The sequence below is a fragment of the Equus quagga genome, chromosome 7, assembly GCF_021613505.1.
Source record: "Equus quagga isolate Etosha38 chromosome 7, UCLA_HA_Equagga_1.0, whole genome shotgun sequence".
Taxonomy (NCBI): domain Eukaryota; kingdom Metazoa; phylum Chordata; class Mammalia; order Perissodactyla; family Equidae; genus Equus; species Equus quagga.
Genome location: NC_060273.1, coordinates 53,058,324 through 53,080,884, shown reverse-complemented (window position 1 = coordinate 53,080,884; position 22,561 = coordinate 53,058,324). Strand labels below are relative to the sequence as shown.

The 22,561-nt window shown below is 44.8% G+C and overlaps 1 long non-coding RNA gene across 1 annotated transcript in view; it reads right to left on the bottom strand.

The window, feature by feature from the left end:
- LOC124241655 (uncharacterized) overlaps window positions 1–2,063 on the bottom strand; it is a 43,260-nt gene extending 41,197 nt beyond the window's left edge. The window contains exon 1 of the long non-coding RNA XR_006889280.1: window positions 1,384–2,063. This is a non-coding gene — a long non-coding RNA (uncharacterized LOC124241655). The remainder of the gene's footprint in view (window positions 1–1,383) is intronic.
- Between the last annotated feature and the right edge of the window lie 20,498 nt (window positions 2,064–22,561).

The following is a 22,561-nucleotide window of genomic DNA, read 5'->3' as shown; positions in this document are numbered from 1 at the left end:
ATGACCACAGTCACCCAGCTTGTAAGAGGGAGAGCTGAGACACAAATTCAGGTCTGTCTGACTCAGAGGCCCAGGGCCAGAACTCTACCCTAACCTGCCTGACCCCCCCACATCAGGAAAGCCCTTGTGCCCTAGATACCCCAACACAGTAGATCACTCAGTCCTCACAGGGGAGGCAGGCATTACCGTTCCTATTCACAGATGAGGAAAATGATGCTCAAGAGAGGAAAAGCATTTGCCCAAGTCACACAGATATTATGTGGTTTGACCGGGATTCAAACACCAAGCCTGATTCCGCATCCTGAAGAGGATAAAATGAGGGCTCAAAGGCACAGTGCTTATGCGTCTCCCAGACACGGCCCTCCACATCACCCTGCGTGTTAGGTGAGTTTCATGAGTTTCAGCAACCAAGTCAGTAACCTCGTTTTGCACCCACAAATTCATATTTTTTTTACTTGTAGCTCCTTTGGACAAGGAACGTCCGCTACGTCTGAGGAGATGGTTGAGAAAGGAATTCTTGGCTGTCCCCAGGGTTTCTGCATCCAGGATGGGCTGGAGGGATCCAGACAACTGACTCGATTAAAGAAGGAAAACAGGAAATCACATCCCGCAGAGGAAGTTTGTCTCCCTGCTCCCAGAGCTCAAAGGCCACGATCCTCCTAATTCAGTCCTAACCTATCCATCGCAGATCCCCTCCTGTCACAGCTCCTACTATGTGCCTCTAAAGTCAGGACACAGTCCAAGGCATGGTGGACTCCATCAGTTTGCCTTCCCTGAGCCCCATCATCACAGAGAGGTCAGAGCATGAGAGGACTCATTTACTCAGGCAAAAAATATTGGTGACCAATGAAACTGGTGACCACCATGTCATTGGCTGGGGATTCAATGGAGAGCAACACAGATTTGTTCCCTGATATCTGGGGCTTACATCCTAGTGGGGAAACAGAGAAGAATCAGGTAAACAGACGAACCAGACCAGCTCTCAGATCATGCTAAGTGTCAAGAAGACGATAAAATAGGGTGTGTGGTATCGGGGGCGGGGGGAGGGGAGAGTCACCATTAGATGCAGAGGCCAGAGAAGGCTGCCCAGAGGAGGTGACACTGAGCTGAGCCCTGACTGCTGGGAAGGAGCCAGCCCTAGGAAGACCAGGGCCTTCCAGGCAGTCCTGGAGGGCTCTGTTTGGGGCAGTCACCACGTCGGTTTCCACAATGACAGGAAGGTCATGGGATCCACAGTCTCTAATTTCCATCAACAGTGAATCACAATCACTCTGCCAGCACCACCAGCGCTCACCCCACCACACCCACCACACCCACCACACCCACCACACCCACCACGGCGGTTTGTTTGACCAACAGAGAAAAGATGATTCCAAAACATACCTGGTGAAAAGCCTCAGTGGGGAGAGCGAGGTCTCCGGTGTCTCCTTCACACAGCCGCTGTCTCCGGGGATGCAGAACTTCTCAGAGTATTGTACCTGCTGCATGGGCTCTGCCCCTGGAATCAATTTCCACAAAGTCTGTCTCTGCCTTTTGAGAATTCTGCATGAAAGGGATGCTGATAGGGGAAATGGAAGCAGCAGGCTTTACCCGATAGAGGCTAGTCGGCATTTGCAAGGGGAAAGGGAGCTGGCACTAACTGAACACCTCTGTGGCCCAGCCCTGAGCTGGATGTTTCGCCTGGGTTGTCTCCTTCAATCCCAAGAAGAAGGTATTACACCCCGATTTTACAGTCCATGACATTGGGTCTCTGAGAGGCAAAGCAACTTGCTCAAGGTCACACAGCAAGGAAGTGGCAGAGCCATGACTAATATCGTTAATTATAAACACATTACTGATTGCATTACATTAATTACATTAATAAAATGTATTGGTCATTTGCTAGGTCCCAGGCTCCTTGTTAGATGCCTTAGGGTCATGCATCATTTCACTGAATTCTCACCATGTATTATTACTATTCTGTCTAGCAGATGAGAAGATGGAGACTCAGGCAGGTGAGGTAGCTTGCCTGGAGTCACTCAGCTCCTAAGTGTTAAGCCAGGATGCAAACCCAGATTGTTGGATGTCCTTTTTTTTTTTTTCCCCAGAAACAGAAACTGATGTCAAGAGAGGGAAAGGTGGAAATATTCTATATTAAAAGAGACCAAAGAGATATGAAAACTACACGTGAAGTCTGATTCTAGACGGGAAACTGAACTGAAGGGAAAAATGCTATAAAGGGCCTTTTGCGGTCCACTGACAAAATTGGAATGTAGATTGTAGATTAGATAAAAGTGTTGTATCAATCTCGAATTTACGATGTTGGTGACTCTGCTGTGATTATGTAAGAGAATATCTTCATCCTTAGGAAACATACAATAAAGTATTCAGAGGTAAAAGGCCGTGGTATATGCAACTTCTTCATATGGTTCAGGAAAAAAATTGTGTGTGTGAGTGCATGCATGTGTGTGTGTGTGTGTGTGCATACAGAGAAAAAGGTAAATGAGTCAAAACGTTAACAACAAATGAATCTAATTGGTATATTTAATTTTCTGTAAGTTTGAAATTATTTCCAAATATAAAGTTAAAAAGAGAGAAGGAGAGAGGAAGACAATTGCCAGATATGCTATGAGGAGCTTGCAGGTGTCTCCTGAGTCCTCCTCCAAGGATGGTTCAACCCTTTTCTGGTCCTAATTCTTCTTCTCTGTCTGAAATTCCACCATTACTAATCCAGTCCTTCAGCTTTATTCATCCAGGTTTTAAATGCACATACCTTTGAGAGTTATTTGTCATTCAGATCTTAAGGAGAGTGAATCTGAAACGTTAATGCTCACTGTCATTTATCGAGTGTTACGTGCCAAGCACAGTGGTGAGCACTTTCTCTGCATGTCTGACCTCATCGACCTAATAGTTCCAAATGCCATAAAGCATAGCTACTCTTACTGTCCTCATTTTAGAGACCCGGAAACCTGGGCACAGAGAGTGTCTTAACTGGCCCCAAGGCCCTCAGCAAATAAACAACGAAGTCCAGGTTTGGACTGAGACATGTCTTGAATCCAAAGGCCAAACTCTTCACTTCTATGAAAGTGCAGAAATCCCAAGAAGTAAACTGTTTGCTTTCACAGCAGAAGAATAAACTAGATGCCCATGAAGACACCAGCTTACGATCTGCCTGTGAGGCTCACCTGATTTCCCAATCTCTACTCTGTGTTCCAGGCACTGCTCTGACGTGCTGGGAGAGTAATCTTCATTTTCTAGAGAGGCGTCTTTAGAACGATATCACGAATGGTTCCCCGCCTTGGAACATCAGCCCGCTTCTGAGCAGCTGTAGGGAATTTAGAAATCCCTGACAAGTCCTCAGGTGCTGTCATTATCATCACCAGCCATTCTGACTCTCCCAGGTGGCCTCCTTGTCAAACAGTCCATCCAACTGTTGGCCGCAGATCCTCATAAGTGAGTTGGAAAAGTCTGACCTCTGTTACTGACAGCTCGTGAGAATCCAAAGACAGAACCCACTTTGGAAGGGTCCCCACCACTCTGGGAACCAGGCATAAACTCATACAGAGCACACAAGCCCCTAAATAATCAGTCTTTAACTTTCCAATTTCATCTCTTATTGTCTTCCCTTCACCCTTCATTCAGATCATACTAAATTTCTTACATTTCTCTGAAAGTGTCTGATTTTGTCTCACATTTGGGCAAATGCTCTTCTCTAAGTCCAGAATGTCCCTTTTCCTATCTCCAACGTTTCCTACTAAATTCTGGTTTGTTCTTTTTTGTCCCAGTTTAGATGTTGCTTCCTCCGGGAAGCCTTCCCTGAATCCTAAACAAGAGGAGGTGCCCCTCCTATGGGCTCTCCAGGCACCAAGGTATTTGCTTTGTTTTGATCCTTCTTAATCTCCCTGTAAAGGCCCATCTCTCTCCTTTTATAGGCTCTTTTTAGTCCCAGGAAGCAGGGAATGTGTTATGTTCCCCATTTATTGGCTACAGCCTAGTACAGAATAACCACTCAGGAAGTATTCGGTCCATGAACAAATAAAGGAAGGAGAACTAAAGAGTAATCTTAACTGAATCTCCATGTGCTTTGATGAGGGCTTTGAGTTAAGCCCATGATTCCATAATGTGAGAGGCAGTTTAGAAAACTAACTCAGGCCCTGGTCAAACAAACTGGTTTCAAATCCCAGCTCTGCTACTCTCTGTGGCTTTAAGCAAGTTACCTGACTTCTCCACACCTCAGTTTTCTCACCTGTAAAATGCACGTGAGCACTGCTGCTGCCTCGTGGTTTTATTGTGAGCATGAAACATTAGACCCGTGGAGCTCTTCGCACTGTCCCTGACCCTGGAAAGCCCTGGATAAATGTTGGCCATTACGATTACGATTGCTGATGTTATTATAATTATCATCATGATGGTTATTGTTAAAGCTGTATTAAAAGTGAAAGATTCAGACACAGACATTCAGCCGGCTGCTGCCATGGAAACCTGGCTAAACACCTGGACCGTAACTGACTTTTCATCCAGATGTTGGATGTACATCTGAGGGTCTTGCCTCAAGCAGAATCTACCCCTGCAAACAAGATTTCTGTTTCCTTTGTGAAGCTCAAACTTGATTAGGGAAAAATAAAGCACATCATTTCAAATTCCTGGTCCCTGGGGTCCAGAACTAAGACAGACGTGTTCTGTTAAATCTGGTCTGAAACCCTGAGTCAAGCAGGATAATTCTTAGGTCTTCAAAGTACTTTTTTGCAGGTACATTTACCAATAGAAAACGGGCTCCCAGCATAGTCTTCAGTCCTGTGGGCATGGATGTTGCAGCCGGAGAGGCCCAGGGCTGGAGAGGCAGTGTAGCATGGTGGGTAGGCGCAGCCTTCAGAGTCCAGTCCCACGCCTTACTAACTGACTGTACCACATGGGGTAAGTTACTTCTCTGTGCCTCAGTTTCTTCATCTGTAAAATGAGACTAATGACGGTATCTCCCTCAGAGGGTTTCATAAGAGGATTAAATAGCAAGCATTTGTAAAGTACTTTGAATAGTGCCTCATACTAAGTGTTTGTTAAATAAAGTAAATGATAGTACTTTGTGGGCAACTCAAACAAGAGAGAAAATTATAAATTGTGATCTCAGAGCCTTGGGGACCATGGATGTGTGTATTTATTTCTGAATTTTTGTTTCAAAGGTTATCTGTTCAGGAGGACAGGAAGGAGGCAGAAAGAAAATCTTTTTTGTTCTGCCTAAGTTGGCAATTCCTATGGGGGAGAAATCAATGAGTATTTGATAAACAGCTTGCAACTCTCTCCAGCAAATCCCTAAAATTGATTCCACTGAGATCCTGACTTTCAAGTCCTCTATAAAAAAAAAGACAAAAATAAACACAGATTTTTGTCTAAGCTGGGAAGTGAAATTTTGTTATTTCCAATAAAAATAATAATTTTTAAAAAGGTAAACCAGCTACATCCAAGTCAAAGGAAATTTATTTTTTGAGGTGTTGGTCAGATATAGAATAAGATAGCATTAGTCACAATAACCAGCAAAAAATACTGTACATTTAGGAGGTCAGTGACTTCTCCATTAGGCAACTGGGGCTTCTAACAAATACTATACACTTAAACGGCACTTTAAAGATCTCAAAACATATTTGCATACCTTACTACCTTCCATATCTGCCCCGTTCCTCATGTGCTGCAGAATAAAGAGTGCAGGGCCCAGAATTAGGTGACCTATACTATTCTGAATGAGCTTCTATTCATAAGCAAGCGGTTTCATGTTTCTAGGCCTCAGTTCTCCTGTCTATGAAATGGGGATAAGATTCCCTACCTCGTGTGTTGCAAGCATAAGTGAGGGAGCTATGTGAAGTCCCTCACATGGGGACTGGCACATATTGTTGGTATTATTGAATCACGTGGTAAGTTTTTGGAAGTATAGATCATGAGAATAGAAGGTGAAAGTCAAGTTAAGTGAAAACCCCTTGGAAATTTCACATGAGGGGTATTATTTTAAATAGGATTCATATTTTAAGGAATGATTGTTCAATTTCTAAGTATGATAATGGCAGTAGGGTTATGTTTTTAAAAGAGATCCTTCCAGATCATAGCCTCTAAATGCTATTAATGGCTAAAAAGAACCAGGACTTAGTGGGAAAAATGGCTGATCCCAGTCCAGGGCAGGAAATGTATGAGAGGAGCCTGGGACATCTTGTCAGCAAGGGAGCCATCAAAGACAAAAGGATGCAGAGGACAGCTTGAAGAGGCTCCCCGGGCCAAAAATGAGCCAACTCAAGCTTCAATAAAGATAATAACCGCAAAGGATTGAAAAATATCAACTGTGCACAAATTCATGAGCTTAAAAATGACACTGGAAAAATGATCGCTTTGGCAGATTCTGGAGAGCCCACTCCTTTATTTTTAAAACTGGTTAACAAAAAGGAGGAAATCAAGCATATGTCCTGCCTTTCCTGTATGAACTGTTCCTTTGCATAATCAGATAGTTAAACATGAGGAGTTTCTTTGTCTAGGAGGATTCCAGCTAGTAAACGCGGAGTGAGTGGTGGAACATCCGCACTCTGCATGCTCCTAATGATTTAGTGGATCCAGTCCACGATCGCCACGGCTGCTCACATCACCAGAGAGACACGGCCACACGTTACGTGCCTGTGAAGTGATCTTGCCCCTTCAGAGAACAAAAGACAAAATAAAACAAAACAAAAATACAGAATCTTACCAAGCTTCTAGGTCTAATTATCAGATTACAGAAAACACAGCAAAGGAATATGTTCAACACCACCACAGAGATTCAGCCAGCAAAATTAAGAATCCACAAGACAAATAACCCAGTTTCTTTGTTTTTTTTTCTTTTTAGGAAGATTAGCCCTGAGCTAACATCTGCTGCCAATCCTCCTCTTTTTGCTGAGGCAGACTGGCCCTGAGCTAATATCTGTGCCCATCTTCCTCTACTTCATATGTGGGAGGCCTGCCACAGCATGGCGTGCCAAGTGGTGCCATGTCTGCACCCGGGATCTGGACCAGAGAACCCAGGGCTGCCTAAGCAGAACGTGTGAACTTAACCAATGCGTCACCGGGCCGGCCCCACTTTTTTTTAACTAGGTGTTTTAATGCTTTTTCTTTTCTTTTGCTGCGGAAAATTCATCCTGAGCTAACATCTGCTGTCAATCTCCTCTTTTTGTATGTGACTTCCACCACAGCTTGGGCACTGACAGGCGAGTGGTACAAGTCCTCACTTCCAGGCTCCTGAAAGTGCAGGATGAGCACTTGAGAGCTGGTGCTTCTTCCACGTTGCAACCTGGGCGTCTCTCTTCCTCACCCTAGTCCTGACCCTGGGGCCCTTAGAGAAAGACCCTGGGAACCAAACCTGGGCCGCTGAAACAGAGCATGTCGAACTTAACCACTAGGCCACCGGGGCTGGCCCCTCAAGTTTCTTTAACGAAAAAAATTGGAAGAAGGAGAGAGATATTGAAAAGAACAAGAGAGAGAGAAGGAGGAGGAATCTGTAGATTAAAAGAGACTTAAAAGTGTGTGAACCATTCGGAATGTATAAACCTTATTTGGATCCCAGTTTAAGTAATCTGTTTAAAAAAAAATAAGGAAAATTTGAATAGTGACTGGATATCTGACTATATTAAAGGAATTATTGTTAGTTTTTTAGGTATGGAAATGGTATTGGGGTTATTTTATTTACTTTAATTGAGATGAAAGTCATATAATATAAAATTAACCATTTTAAAGTGAACAATTCAGTGGCATTTAGTACATTCACAACGTTGTGCAACATCACCTCTATCTAATTTCAAAACGTTTTCATGACACCAAAAAGAAACACCACACCCATTGAGCAGTTGCTCCCCAGTCCTCCTTCCCCATGTCCTCTGGCAAGTACCGTTCTACATCTGTCTCACCTGTCTTCATGAATTTACCCATTCCAGCCATTTCATACAATTGAATCACATAATACTTGCCCTTTGTGACCGACTTCTTTCACTTAGCATAGTGTCAGGTCATTGATCCATTCTGAGTGAGTTAATTTTTGTATATAGTGTGAGGTAGGGATCCAACCTGACCCTTTTACCTGTGGATTATTTAATTTTCAGAGTTCTTATACATAAATTTATTTACAGATGAATTGATATGTTGTCTAGAATTTTGTTTCAAAATATTCTATGTAAGGGAAAAATGGAGTATATAGATAATATAAAATTACCGTGAATTGATCATAGTTGAAGTCAGATAATGAGTATATGGAGGTTCATTATCGTAGTCTACCTACTTCTGTATATTTTTTAAATTTTCCGTAATAACATAAGGGCTTTATATTTTAGAGAGATGTATAGAAATGTTTACAGATGAAAATATATTATGTTTTGTTTTGAAATAATTTTAACAAGGGAGTGGGGGGGGATATAAAGGAAGGAAGATTGGTGATGAGTTGATAGTTTTCGAATCTCTGTGATGCTACATGTGGGTTCATTGCACTTCTCTTTCTACTTCTGAGTGTATTTGAAATTTTTCCATAATAAAGTTTTTAAATGGGATACATAATTCTTTACCTAAGATTTTACCTGGCAATATTGGGAATCTTTCCAAACGAAGACAAGAGGAGGCAGCCTACAGAACAGCACTGGTAGGTGATGTTTATTATTCTCAGAAAAGCCAGCCAACATCAGAACTGGATAAAAGGAATAGGGCAGGTGAGCATGTTTAAGTAATTCTTCCAGAAGAAGAAGAAGGATAACATTTAACTGGGCCTTGAAGGATGAGTATAAGTTCATCAAGCAAATAGAAGCAGGAAGGGTGGTCTAGATAGAGGCCCTGGGGAGGTAAAAAGCCTGAAATATTTAAGAGGAGTAAGCAGCTGCGTGTAGGTAGAGCCCAAAAGATTAGGCAACAGACAATTAGCGATGGTCTTTGAATATCATGCTAAGGATGGACTTTTAAGTAAGCCAGGGTGGCAAACTGATGGTGCATGGACCAATGTAAAGTCTTTGGACTGTTATTGTGTTTGTTTTAATTGAGCCAACATTAAAATTTAAAAAAAATTCAAGAGACTTCATCTAAAAATATGAATTTCTAAATTTGTTGAAAAATTGGAAGATTTAGTAATGCAGCACCTGCATTTTCCCACACAACAGTGGCCTGGAGCTGAAGGGTGGTTGCCCTCTGCAAACAGACAGGCATTCCTTAGTTCATCAAGTCACTTCCATCCCCTGTCACATCCCTCACAAGAGACCTAAACTCAGGGCCGTTAATCACCACGGTTTAGCTGGAGATTCTCCTCTCATAATAGGGAATATCTACCTGAAATTCCTTTGTCTCTATCAAAAGTGAGAAAATGAAATGTACTCACAGAGGCCAGTGCATCTCAATAAAACATTGGAGAGAGCACATTCCTCTGTGGCAGTGAAGGCAACTCTATTCCCGATCCGTTTAAGATGCAGAGTGTAGCAGTGCCAAACAAATACAACTTAGGATGCCAAGGTAACAACAGCAACAACAATAACAATAACGCCAACACCAACGAGTTGGCATTATGCGTGAGCACCCATGTGCGTAAGACACTCTTCTGCACTTCAGGCATTGCATCATTTCCTCCTTATGAAGACCCTCCATCCCCAGTTACAACGGAGGGAACTGGCCCAAGGTTACTTTGTTATGTTCACAGCCAGGAGGTTATGATTCAAGGTAGGCAGGCCCCAGAGCTCCAAACCGTCATGCCAAGCAATGGCAAAAGAAGTTATGACTGATAATTTGACAAGATTTGTTCTTGAATGTGAGTTGGAAGGTACTCACCCCCCATCTCCTGCCCCTGCACACATGGCCATGACCCACTGCGCATTAGGTTTGCTGCCCTGTCCTAAAGTCTTCAAGAGTTTTGAGCACAAAAGAGGAATGTGTAGAGGACGGTACATGGGGAGGCCGAGGAGAAGCCCGGGAGCGGGGAGACCATGTAGTGCAAATTCCTACCCTGTGCAGCAGTCACTACAAAACCTCCCTTACAGGCGCCACTCAGCTTTGTGCAGATACCTTCACCATAGGTGCTCAGCAACTCTGGAGCCAGCCCAGCTCTTTGCCGTCATTGAAGGCAGCGACACTGTCTTACTTATTTTTGTACTGGAGACCTCCCTCCGATATATAGCACGGTGCCTCGTACAGTGTGGGTATCCAATAAATACTTGTTTAATTAATTAACCAACTGTTGTTGTCAGATCCCCATGCAGTTTTCTCTTCTTCAGGGTAAACATCCCTCACATGGTCAATGTTCCTCACTTGTAGAACTTTCTCTAAGGGCCCCAGGGTCAGGACTAGGGTGAGGAAGAGAGACGCCCAGGTTGCAACGTGGAAGAAGCACCAGCTCTCAGGTGCTCATCCTGCGCTTGCAGGAGCCTGGAAGTGAGGACCTTTTTATACTTGGCCCCGTGGAAGCCTCTCCTGCCTTACCCTAGCCCCTGCCCAGAAAGGTCCCTCCCTCTTTCACATCCCTAGACTCTAGATGTGACCAAACCAGAATAGACTATGGAAAAGGCTGTCATCTTCCACATTCTGATCACTATATTCTTGTTAACTCTAAGATTGCACTTCTAGTCGCCTAACTCATGCCCTCTCCATCCTGGGTCTGTCTCTACCCTTCTACCCCTCACCGCGTACACACATGGGCTCTGTCAGGCCAGCACTCACCCATCCTATCCTTCTACAGTCGATTTCTTAGGACTGGGAGCAGAACTTTATACTTAATCGGAATACGTTTTGTCTGGTTTCTTTTAGCAACTCCTCCCACTGAGTATCATCTTTTTTAGGTCCTTATTCATTATTCAGCATACTAGCTATTTTCCCAAGCCTTGTTCTGATTCATTCATTCTTTCTTTCAATCATTCATGTATTCATCACACATTCCCTGAGCACCTGTTCTGAGCCAAACACTGTGCTGAGGGCACAGAAATGAATGACCCGTCTCTGCCCTTGAGAATCTATGATGTAACCCAAAGGAGGAAACACGCAGGCAAACAGTTGATGATAACTCAATGGGCTGAGTGTGACGGCAGAGGAGAATGGTGGTGCTGAGCTCACAGAGGGGCACCTACACCAGGCTAGAGGGCAGAGAAGGCTTCCGGAGGAGGTGACAATGGCATTGAGATCAGAGAGGATGACCAGATACTGTACATCATTGTGTGTGATACACGACCCTTCTGTGTCTTCCTCCAAGTTGTAAAGATTCATGGGGACAGGACCAAGGCTGAGCCATTCCCATGGGAGAGAGAAAGTCACCCGGATGAATACCAGGTGTGGTCTAAAAGGTTGCTGCAAGCGCGCAGAGGGCCTTCACGCAGGTGAGACAGTCGCATAGCTCCAGGCAGAGGAATTAGAGAGAGGCAGCCCCCAGCAGCCTCAGTACTGCCCCCTCGCCCGCCTGCCCCCATGTGGTTTGCTGAGAAGAGCACGACCCAAATGCAGGGGGAAGGGCCCCTGGAGGTGTTTGGGTCCTATTTCTCTGCTTCTCTCCCTCGTTGGTTCATACACATGATGCCTCCCGTTAAGTCGGTTCTGCAAGAGAGGGTAAGGGACTAGCCCGCAGCCCTAAAGCCAGCCAAAGACAAAAAGAGGCTAATATTCAGGGCTCTGGACTCGAGAGCGTCAGTCAACGGATTTCGGTTCAGAACCTAAGCAGTTCCTGCCACAAGGAACTTCCGGCTCCTTAAACCTCCAGGGCAACTCAGTTCTCAAGTTCTGTATCAAAGCCGCGCGGAGTTGGCTGCATCTTAATTAAGCAAACAGCACCCCCTGCTGTCACTCCTGACTACGGCAGGACTTGCTTTAGAGCTGACCTGAGCTACACTTCTGGAGAGAAGTCCAGCCAGACCGCTGCCCACTGCCTTTATTTGTTTGCTTGTTTGCTTTATTTCAAATGAACTTGGTGCTTGAGGATTTGGGGATACCATCTGATATATAATTATTAATTTAATAATAACAATTACTAATTATCAAACACTTGTGTTAAGCACTTATATATTATTTTGTTTAATTCTCTCAACAATAAAGGTTATTATCCCCATTTTTGCATTAAGAAACTGAAAACTTTGATTGCTTGGCATAATTATTTTCTATTTAATAATAATAACGGTAATTATTTAATAATTCATTCGCTCAGCACACTTGTATTAACACCCGCTGTATCTCAGACTCCAGAGGCACCATGACCAACACAGCATGCCTCTGCCTTCTGAACTCATGACAGAAGGAGGGGGAGCAAGAGGAGAAAATAACTAATACTGATTGAGCATCTACTCTGCGCCATTCTGCCTGGTGTTTTAAATTGCGCTATCTCATCTAATCCTCCAACAATCCTGTAAGGTAGGTGTTTATATACCCATTGTACAGATGAGAAAAACTGAGTCTCAGGGAGTTCAAATGACTTGCCTAAGGTTGCACAGCTGCTTGGTGAAGGAGCTGGGATTTAAACTCAGTTCTCCCTGATGCCAAAGCCTTCCTTTGTGAGAGTATATATTGGAAGAAATGCTATTTTTTAAAAAGGTTTATTAAGGCCTAAGAGGGGGTCAGGAAGGTGGAATGAGCAACTCTGCCCAAGGGCAAACAGATAATTCTCTTAAACAGTTGACAATCTTTGAGTTCTGTTGATTACCCATTTGCTCAATTATCCAATGAGGAAAAACAATGTTTACTGAGTACCTACTGTGTGCTAGGCATCTTACTGGAAACCAGGGAGATGGTGATGGATAGGGCCGCGTGATACCTGCCTTCGTGGAGACTAGAGCTGGGGGGATAAGGGAGGTCTAGCATTAAACTGTAAACTCTCAACTGGGATCAGGTGCTGGGAGGAAAGAGGAATGGCAGGTGTTCAGGAACACAAGGAGCACCCTCAGTGAGGCTGTGGTGTGTGGGGAAGGCCTGGTGAGGAAGTCACATTTGAGCCGCCCCAGAGGGCCGGAGAGCAGAGGGCTGAGTGGAGAGAGGATGGAAGAGACGCTGGCAGGAGGAAGCACTCATCTGAAGGTTCAAGGCAGGGAGCAGGTGGGAGCAGGCATGCCGTGGAAAGGAGAGATGGGGAGCAAGGCGAGACTGGGAGGGGCACAGGCCATCAGGCCAAGTGAAGGGCTGGGAGCTTGGGCTGGAGCAGCGCTTCTCAAAGCAGCTGTGGGAAGCACAAGGGCCGTTTCTGTTTCTCTGCTCCCTCACGCACCAGTACTTCTGTAAAATACAATAAAAACGAAAATAAAAGATCAAAGATATACAAAATAATAGCACAAACTTATGATTACTAGATTCAACAGACACAAAATGACTCTGTCAAATTGCTGTTTTTGTGCTTATCTCACTGTGGAGCAGTAAGAGTTTGCAAACCGGCACCTGCCAGGGACCACCCTTTGGGAGGTGCTGCTTAGAGCCCCAGTGAGACATTGTCTTCCTGTCTGGAAGAATAAGTATCATTCAGCCAGGGGACCAGGAGACAGCGATGAGAGAGGAGGGCACTGAGGGCAAAGGCAGAGCCATGTAAAGCAGCCTGATGTGACCGAGGACGGCATGCTATCGGGTAGATGGGCTGGAGCGGTGAGAGGCTGGCAGGCGGGCAGGCTCAGGGCTTGGAGGGCTGTCTCAGCTGTGCTGAAGAATGGAGCCACAAGAACCGCACTGCACAGACCCTAATCGCAAAAGCACCTGCCAGGGTCTGGCTCTCTTTTGAGTGTTGTAAAGCAGCCAGGGGCAGTTCCACCTGCTTGAATTGTCCTGTTTTGCGCATCTGATTGCCAACCTCAGCATACTCCCTCCAAAAAAAAAAGGAAAGAAATTAGCCTTTGATTAGATCAATACTTAAGTCAAAAGCAGCCACCTACAATTTGATTAGAAAGCTCAGAAAAGCAGTTGCTGAAGAACTTTAACCAGTAGAAGTGCCCTATACTTGCTAGTAACTATTTGACCCAATCACGAATATTTTAGAAATATTCATTTTATCATCCCAAGTATATGAGGAGCTCCTCCAAGGTAAAGAAGAAAATCCAAAGTATAATAGAAATCACTTCCACTTCCAAGCCCTGGGTCCAAATGTTTTTCACACTCTATTCATAAATGGGGAAACTGAGGCACAGGGCAATCACATAGGGCGCCTGAATTCACACAACTGAGTAAATGGCAGACACAAGACTCCAACCTAGACCTGGCTGGACCCAGATCCTGCGCTTCTTTCCACTAATTCACACCACGATCCCGCACTCTAGGCACGCTGCAATGCTGGTGACCTGGGTGACACGGGACCTGGGGGAGATGGGGTGGTCACAGATCCCAGGGCAGGACTGGGAGGACCGGTGGGGAAGCCTTTCATACCACTAATGCATTTTCCTCAGCTCGACCACAGAAGATTCAAAAGCGATGACTAGCAAACCTTTTAAATTTTGGTTGAGATAGAAATAAAAAAACAATCTAAATAACTGCTTTAGGAAAACACTGGAACTCAAAGTAAGATGACACAGAAGGGGTGGAAGGATGTGTGGCTGGGAAACTGGATTGTTTAAAACTTACCCAGCAGACTGGGCAGATGGAAAACTCTGACATCTCCTTAAAATCGCTGGGTTACCATTCCCTGAGCAAGCTTTCAGTGACTTACCTGTACTATTTCTTTCCGTTTAGGAAGTAGGTTGGAGTATTCCCATTTTACAGAGGAAAAACTGAGGTCCTGGAAAGTTAAGAGAATTAGTCAGAGTCTCAGAGCTAGTAAGTGAAGAAGCCAGAATTTGAATCAAGTTATCCGACTCCAGAGTCTGAACTCTGAAGCTCGGTGCTGTCCCTCTCTCAAACTGATGAGAGATTGAAAGCTTTGGCCAGTGAAGTGGAGGTGAGAATATCCCTGGAAGGCAGCCAGGGGCTTCCCTAGGACCCCTGATGTGGGGCATTGCTGGTCCTTTTGCATCTGAAAGGTGAGTCTTCTTTCAGGGATCAAATAAATGGAGGACCCCACAGCTCCTCCTGAATGGCCTTTGAGAAATTATCTGAATGGATCTATGGGTGCGGTTTTCTTTTCTTTTTCTTTTTCTTTTTGAGGAAGATTAGCCCTGAGCTAACATCTGCTGCCAATCCTCCTCTTTTTGCTGAGGAAGACTGGTCCTGAGCTCACATCCATGCCCATCTTCCTCTATTTTATGTATGACGCCTGCCACAGCATGGCCTGACAAGTAGCGCAGAGGTCTGCACCCAGGATCCGAACCAGAGGACCCCGAGCTGCCAAAGCGGAATGTGCGAACTTAACCGCTGCGCCACCAGGCCGGCCCTGGGTGTTCATTTCTTTTGTCAGTCAAGTGTATGTTCCATGTGATTCCTCGAAAAGTGCTCAGCCCTACTGAGAACATCCACCTCAGGATGGTACCCTAAGGCAGGTCATGCTCTGCATGGGTGGGTTTCCCTTCCTAGCAGATACAGGTCACAGCACCACAGCACTATCCAGGGCGCATCCTAGGTGGACACAACCTGGTGGATGAGATGAACCTGACCTGGGCATGTGATAATCATGGTCCTGACAGTCAGCATAGTCACAGAGGGAATTACCGAGCACAGATCCAGGGAAGCAAATAGCAATCAGGGCCAGATATAGATCTGAAATGCAACCTTTGCTCTTCCCCTAAAAGGGTCTTGGAAGGGACCTTTCCACTGAGGTGGGCATCAAAATTACATCCAATTGCAACCAGTCATTCCACAGGCCTTCCTGCAGACTTCCTGCAAAACTGAGGTGGGCTGGGAAAATGGCCATCCTGACTTTAGGGGAAAATGTTTGATAATAAATCAATAAAGTCTTGGTTCTCTTAAAGATCATAGTCTGGCAGGGAGAAAGACATTAACAAAGCAAATACATAATAAATGAAACAGTTACTGATTGTGATAAGTACTGGGAAGGAAATAAATTGGTTGATGAGGCAGAAGATAACTGGGGGTGTGAACCAGTCAGGGTCCCAAAAGGAAACAGTCAAATTGGGTAGTTTGAAGAAGGCTTCTTAAAGAGACAGTTTACAAAGTTGTGGGCAAGACCAGACCAAGTAAGAAGTTTTGGGGCAGTAACCCTACAGCTGAAAACAGTGGGACAGCCTTTCTGCCCCTAGCATGAAGGGGCAAGGGTGAGAGCAGTTACCAGAACCTGGAACAAGAAGTCATCGGAGATGACAGGAGCTGTGACCTTTGGAAGGGACACCACCAACCACAATGACCCAGTTGGGCAGTGGGAGGAGGGCAGGAGTAATGAATAGAATTGTTCGGGGGGAACCTCTTTGATGCTTCATTCCCAGGATGACCTTCTCTGGATACACAGCTTGACAAAGCCAGCTTAGGGAGAAGAAAAGGCCAGGCACAGAGCAAAAGTGGCTTTACTCCATTGTAACCCCACAACAGACATACTCTTCAAGGGCAGCTGCTTTTGCAGACACCCCTGGGACTCGGCCCAGTGAAAAGCAGCTATTCGCACACCAGGCCAGCTTAGAGCAAATGAATTCTCTTCCATCTTCCTTGTCAGGCTGGAGGGAGGTAGTCTCTACACCTTCAGAGGTGAGCTTGGGCAAGCCACTTAGCATTTCCAGCCTGTTTCCTCATTGGTAAAAAGAGGGCAGTAAGCTTCATGATTTCTAGGTGCCAGACAGTGCTGTGTAGGGGAAGAAGCACAGGCTTTGAAGTCGGGCAGCTGTGAGTTCAAATCTCTCTGTACCACAACTGGCTGGATGACCTTGGGCACACCACATCTCTGGGGCTCAGCTTTCCTATCTGGCAAATGGGGATGATAATGTCTACCCAGGCCAATCATGACATTTACACAACGCGTATAAAATCTCTAGCATTCTGTGCAGAGAGAAGGGGCTCCATATGTGTCTATTTCTGTCCTTCAAGGTAATATATCATAAGGGTCAAGAGAGCAGGCTCCGAGGTAGAGAGCAGGGGTTTGAAACCGGCTCTACCACTTTCTGATCAGGGACCTTGCGCCAAACACTTAATCCCTCTAAGCCTCTGCTTCCTCCTCTGTAAAACAGGAAAGGAAAAAGAATGCTGCCTGCCCCTGTAGGATTGCTGTCAGAATCAAGTGAAACAATGCATATTAAGCACTTCCCGCACTCCCGACGCTCATCCCTTCAGCTATAATGTCCTGCAGCTGTACGTAACATTAAAAAGAGCTTTCCAGAATGTTCTCTGTGACATTTTCTCAGTAATTCTAGTTCAAAAAAGTTACACAGGGTTGGTTAAATATGGTGTTGTCAGAGTTTTCACTATACTAGGATTGCACCCGTAAGCCTGAAACGTGCATCCAAGATGGTAGACTATGTGCCCAAGAGGAGAGCACATCAGAACAGAAACTGCATTTCCCTCAGACCGCCAGAAGGCCACCAACCAAAGGAGTGCTGCCCCCAACCCTTAGCATCTCCATTTATTGCCCTAACTGCTTTCTCAGCCCCCTGGCGTGCTTGGCATGAAGCAAAAGAAATTCGAGTGACTAAGAAGGGAGATGCTAATTTAAATGAATAGCTTTGGCAAAATGAGCCCCCCTGAAGAGCTCAAGGGAGATGATGGTTCTGCTGTTTAGAGGCTGGAGTCAGGATGGTTGTTTATCGCACTGTAGAGCCAAGCGTTGCTATAGCAACAAATGACTTAGTGACAGTTCCGAACACTTTTTCTTTGAAAGAGTTTACATAACAGAGATTACTTGGGTTCTTTGTGGAAGGGATAACATGAGGACTTTTTTCTCCCCTTTTCTTAAGCATAAGGACCTTTGAAGGAATAATCCTCTTTCAAAAGCTGTACAACAGCAGGGGAAAAAAAGACTGGAAGGCTTTGCACAAAAACGTTAGCAGTTATATTTCCTACATGGAGAGATTACGGGTGAGTTTTTGTTTTTCTTTTTGGGAGCTTTTCTGAGTCTTCCATGATGGTTTTGGTTTTGTAACTAGGGAAAATTTAAAAATAATATATCAACTATGATAAGACATAAGCCCGGAAATGTTTGAAAGCTCAGCATCAAAACAGGAGAGTGTGTTTGTGGCCTGAAAGATGGTGGGACCTGGCCTTGGGGGAGAGATGACCCATAGTGGCTTTACAACACTACCATCCTCTGGTGTTGCTGACTTTGACTGTGGGCAAGCACCCCAAAGGTCAGTGAGTGACACATGGCCAGATGACATCTTACTGAGGGAGAATTTGAATCCTGCTGTCCTTGGGATAGAGAAAGGGAGCCCCGCGGCTGCCCACTCCCCCGTGTCATCACCATTTGACTCTGCAGCACATATGGGACAGTTCTCCTAAGATCAAAATCATGTTTCTTTGTGAAAAGTGGCCACTGGGTAATGAAAAGAAAAAGTCAATGTTTAATATGTGATGTGAGTGTGATCATGGGCCCTCTAAGACCCGTTCAACTGACCCCATCTCTTATCAACAGAGTGATTAAGAATTGCCTTTCAGAAAATCTACATAGTCACATAGCCAGGGCATGCGCAAAAGAAGAAATCGTGACCTGAAATGACCGTGGAACCAAAGATCCTCCTTCCCATGGAACCCAAGGACCAGGACACGACCCGAACTTGAAGGTTGAACTCTTATCAGAAGCGAGGGGCCCCTCATTCAGGAAGATCTGGTGTTAGAATTCTTTCCCCACCTCATCAAAAATGTTTAGAACCCTGTCATAACTGTTTAGAACCTTACCACAAATGCTTGAAGTCCACCAATCAAAACCTGTCCCACCAACATTTCTGCGTGCCAGCCTGTTCTCCCCAACCTCTTATATTTTGCCCCAAACCCTGAATCAGGGAGACAGATCTGAGGGCACATGCCCCCTGTTCTCCCTGCAGATCCATCTCACAGAATAAAGCTTATCTCTTTTCCCAAAGACTGATACCATAATTAATTGACTTGTTTATGTGCATTAGACAAGTGAATCCCAATTTTGTGCAATAGCATGAGAGTTTACCCAGGGGTTTCATGATTTTGGAGGAAAATGAGATTTGAAAGACAGCTCTATGCTGTGCAGAGGTTTATTTTTATATTGTGGCTTTGGTAATTCATGAAGGTCTTAAGATGTATTTCTCTAAGATGCTTTTCCAGTGATTGATTGTTTGTGGGGTAGAAGTGGAGTATTGAGGGGGCAAGGAATTTCTGGGGAAAAAATCTAAGCAAAACTTTCAGCATGCATTTATTGAGCTCCTTCTGTATACTAGGCATGCATTTTAAGGATTTCGTAATTGTGCAGTAAATATTTAAGCAACCATAATGTGCCATACTATGTTCATAAACAATATGATATAATGGTGAAGAGGAGCAGAATATGCCACGCCAAAATATGCCTCTTTGACATGAGGATTATTTTGAGCTGATTATTTTTGAGAAACTGCATACACAGGAGAAGCTCTGAAAATAAAGTAGAAGTTACCCTTTTGCAAGAGACATTTACGTTTACAAAGGAAGTCTCCATTTGTAAGTATCTCCCTCTCCCAGGAAGAGAAGGATGACTCTAAATCATAAGAAACTCTTATCAATGGAGAAGGCGCTGACTTACATCTGCATAGCAAACCTTAACTTTGTTTACCACACTTTTCCTGGTCACCTCCCATAACTGGCCTCCCCTCCCCTCCTCGACATCTTTCTTTTGTCTTTAGCAAAAAATAGTATTCAAGCTCATGGCTTGGGGAGTTAGTTTCTCTGGGTATCTCTGTGTACAGTTAGGTATACATGTTGTTAAAAATAAGACAACAGGGGGCCGGCCGGGTGGAATAGTGGTTAAGTTGATGCATTCTGCTTTGGCTGCCCAGGGTTCATGGGTTCAGATCCTGGGCGCAGACCTACATGCCACTCATCAAGCCATGCTGTGGCAGCATCCCACGTACAAAATAGAGGAAGATTGGTGCAGATGTTAGCTCAACGACAGTCTTCCTCAAGCAAAAAGAGGAAGATTGACAACAGATGTTAGCTCAGGGTCAATCTCCTCACAAATACAAACACACAAAACAAAACAAAATAAAAACAAGGCAAGAGGCCCAAAATGGAGTTGCTTATGCTAAGCCCCACATCACCAAACTGAGATTTAGTTACAGTTTTGGATTTTCCAGAAATGGAATGTCAAACCAGTCAACCAAGAATCTCCTGATCAGGACTAGTTAGCTGGTGTGCCTGATAGACCCCTGCCATCCCCTAAAGGAAAGTAACTCTGCAATAATCAACCTGCTCTTTTGCCTAGTATGACGTCCTCGTTCCTGCTCCCTTCTGCCTATAAAGCCTTTCATTTTGTACAGCTCCTCAGAACTCCTTTCTGTCCACTAGATCAGGTGCTGCCCGATTCATAAATCATTGAATAAAGTCGATTAGACCTTAAAAATTTACTCAACTGAATTTTGTTTTTTTAACAACGTTAATAAAAACTTCTGTTTGTTTTTCTCTTGTTAATCTATCTTTCACCACAGGAGGACTCAGCCAAGAACTCAGAAGGGTAGAGGGAAAATTATTGTTCCTCCCCTACAATGGCTAAAAACCACAGACTTGGGTTCAGATTTGCATCGGAATCCAGTTCTGCAAATAACTAGCCATGTGACCCTGAGCCCTGTGCGCAACTTATGGAAATAAGCAGTACAGTCAGGGTTTGAACCCATTCATATATCATCCCAGAGTCCTGGATTCCTTAAATCAAACGGGTTTAGACTGGAAGGATTTGTTGCTTTCTGGGCTGTCCCTAGGCCCCCCCACTCCATCTGGGCATCTGTCTAGCTCCAGCTGCAGTCCAGGTTGCGTGCAGCGTTCTTCCCGCAGCCCCACGTGCCCCAGAATCCAGGCTTTGGGGTACTTTGTGTTTGCTTACGCTCTCCTCCCTGTCTCCATTTTTAATTTTGTCAGAGCCATGAATTAAGCAGGAAACAGATCCAATGTATTAATTCCAATCCGACTCTGTGATCGTGCCCAGAGGCTCATAGGCACACACCGTAAATCAAAAAGAATAATAATAATAATAATAAAGAGCTCTCTGTTGAAAACTGCCTTAGGGGACATCTGTCAGCTTATCAGGGACCCCCAGAGAGCCAACTTCCTCTTTCCTCATTCCAGAACAAACCACAGGAAGAGGAGTCAGTAAGCAACAGGAACTTCGAGACCAAGTGGACAGGAATTCCCAGCCCCATCCGCTTTCTTGGTTAGCCATGAAACTTTGACATTCTACGAAAACTGGGAATTTATATATTAATGAGCCAAGCCCTTCGCACAGATGATCAAATGCAATCTTCACAACAGCCTTATTAAATAAATACTTAAATTATCTTCATTTTACACCTGAGGACACTGAATACTCAGAAAGGATAAGTAACTCTAGGACGCACAACTTATAAACTGAAGAGCTAGCATTTAAACCCAGAGCCATATGATTTCAAAGCCTGTGCTGTTTTAACCACGCTAGGCTACTAGAAACTTCTAGATCCTTCTTGAAAGTCCTTTTTGAGCATTCCAGCCAAAATCCCCAAAATGTGGTCCTGGTGCAAGGGAGAATTAAGCCAGTGAGAATGTTTTTTAAAATACATTTTGCCCTCCAACTGGCTTCCTTCTGTAGGAGACTGGTGAAAATGTCTTATTTGCGCAACATATACTCCTTGGCTCCCACTCTGAGCCAGGCTCTGGACTAAGTACTGGCAATACAAGAGGCAAATAAGGCCACAGGCCTCAACAAGCTCACAGCCTAGCAGGAGAGAATGAAAAGGAAATAAATAGAGCAACCATTTTGGGATGCTCTCAGGAATTTGGGGGATACATTGAAATGAAGTGGAGGAGATGAGTTTCTAAAACCCCCACGCAACCTCAGAGACACTATGGGGGAGTAGAAGGCATATGGCCCTTCTGGCTTCTTCCCAGCTGAATGATGTTAGCCCAACAATAAGCTTCTCTGAGCCTCAATTTCCTCATGTGTAAAACGGGGATAATGCTATTTTGCAAAGTTCTAACAATTAAATGAGATGATGTAGGCCATGTTTAGCATCCCCATCCTTCCATCACCATGTATCACCAATCATCAATTCCGTGTTGATTCTACCTCCTAAACACTCTCTAATCTCATTTTCATCCCTCTGTCACCGCTTTAAACAAGGCCCTGCCGTCTTTCACATGGACTTCTGCATTAGAATCCTAACTGGACTTCCTGCATCTATGCTTTCCCTCTTTCAGTCTGCTCTCCATGGTGACACCAGGGTCATCTTTCCAAACCACACATATGATCACATCAACTACCGCCATTCTCATATCCGACCTGCTTAAGGGCCTTTAGCGGTTTCCCACAGGTGTCAGGAAAGACCATAATCCCCAACACAGCCTCCATGGCCTTGGCATGGTCTGGCCCCTGCCCACTTCCCCGGCTCCTCTTGCCCTTGGCCACCCCTTACTCCCTGCACTCCAACCTTGCCAGACATTCTTTCAAGCCCTCCCATCTGCTATGCTGTCTCCTGACACACGGCCCTTGAACATGCTGTCCCCTAGAATGCTCTTCTCTCCTGATCTGAGCCCAAAAGTCCCTTCTTCAGGGAAGCCCTCCCAGAGAGCTGCTCCCACCATGTCACATGTCCCACCATGACTTGTCTCCTTC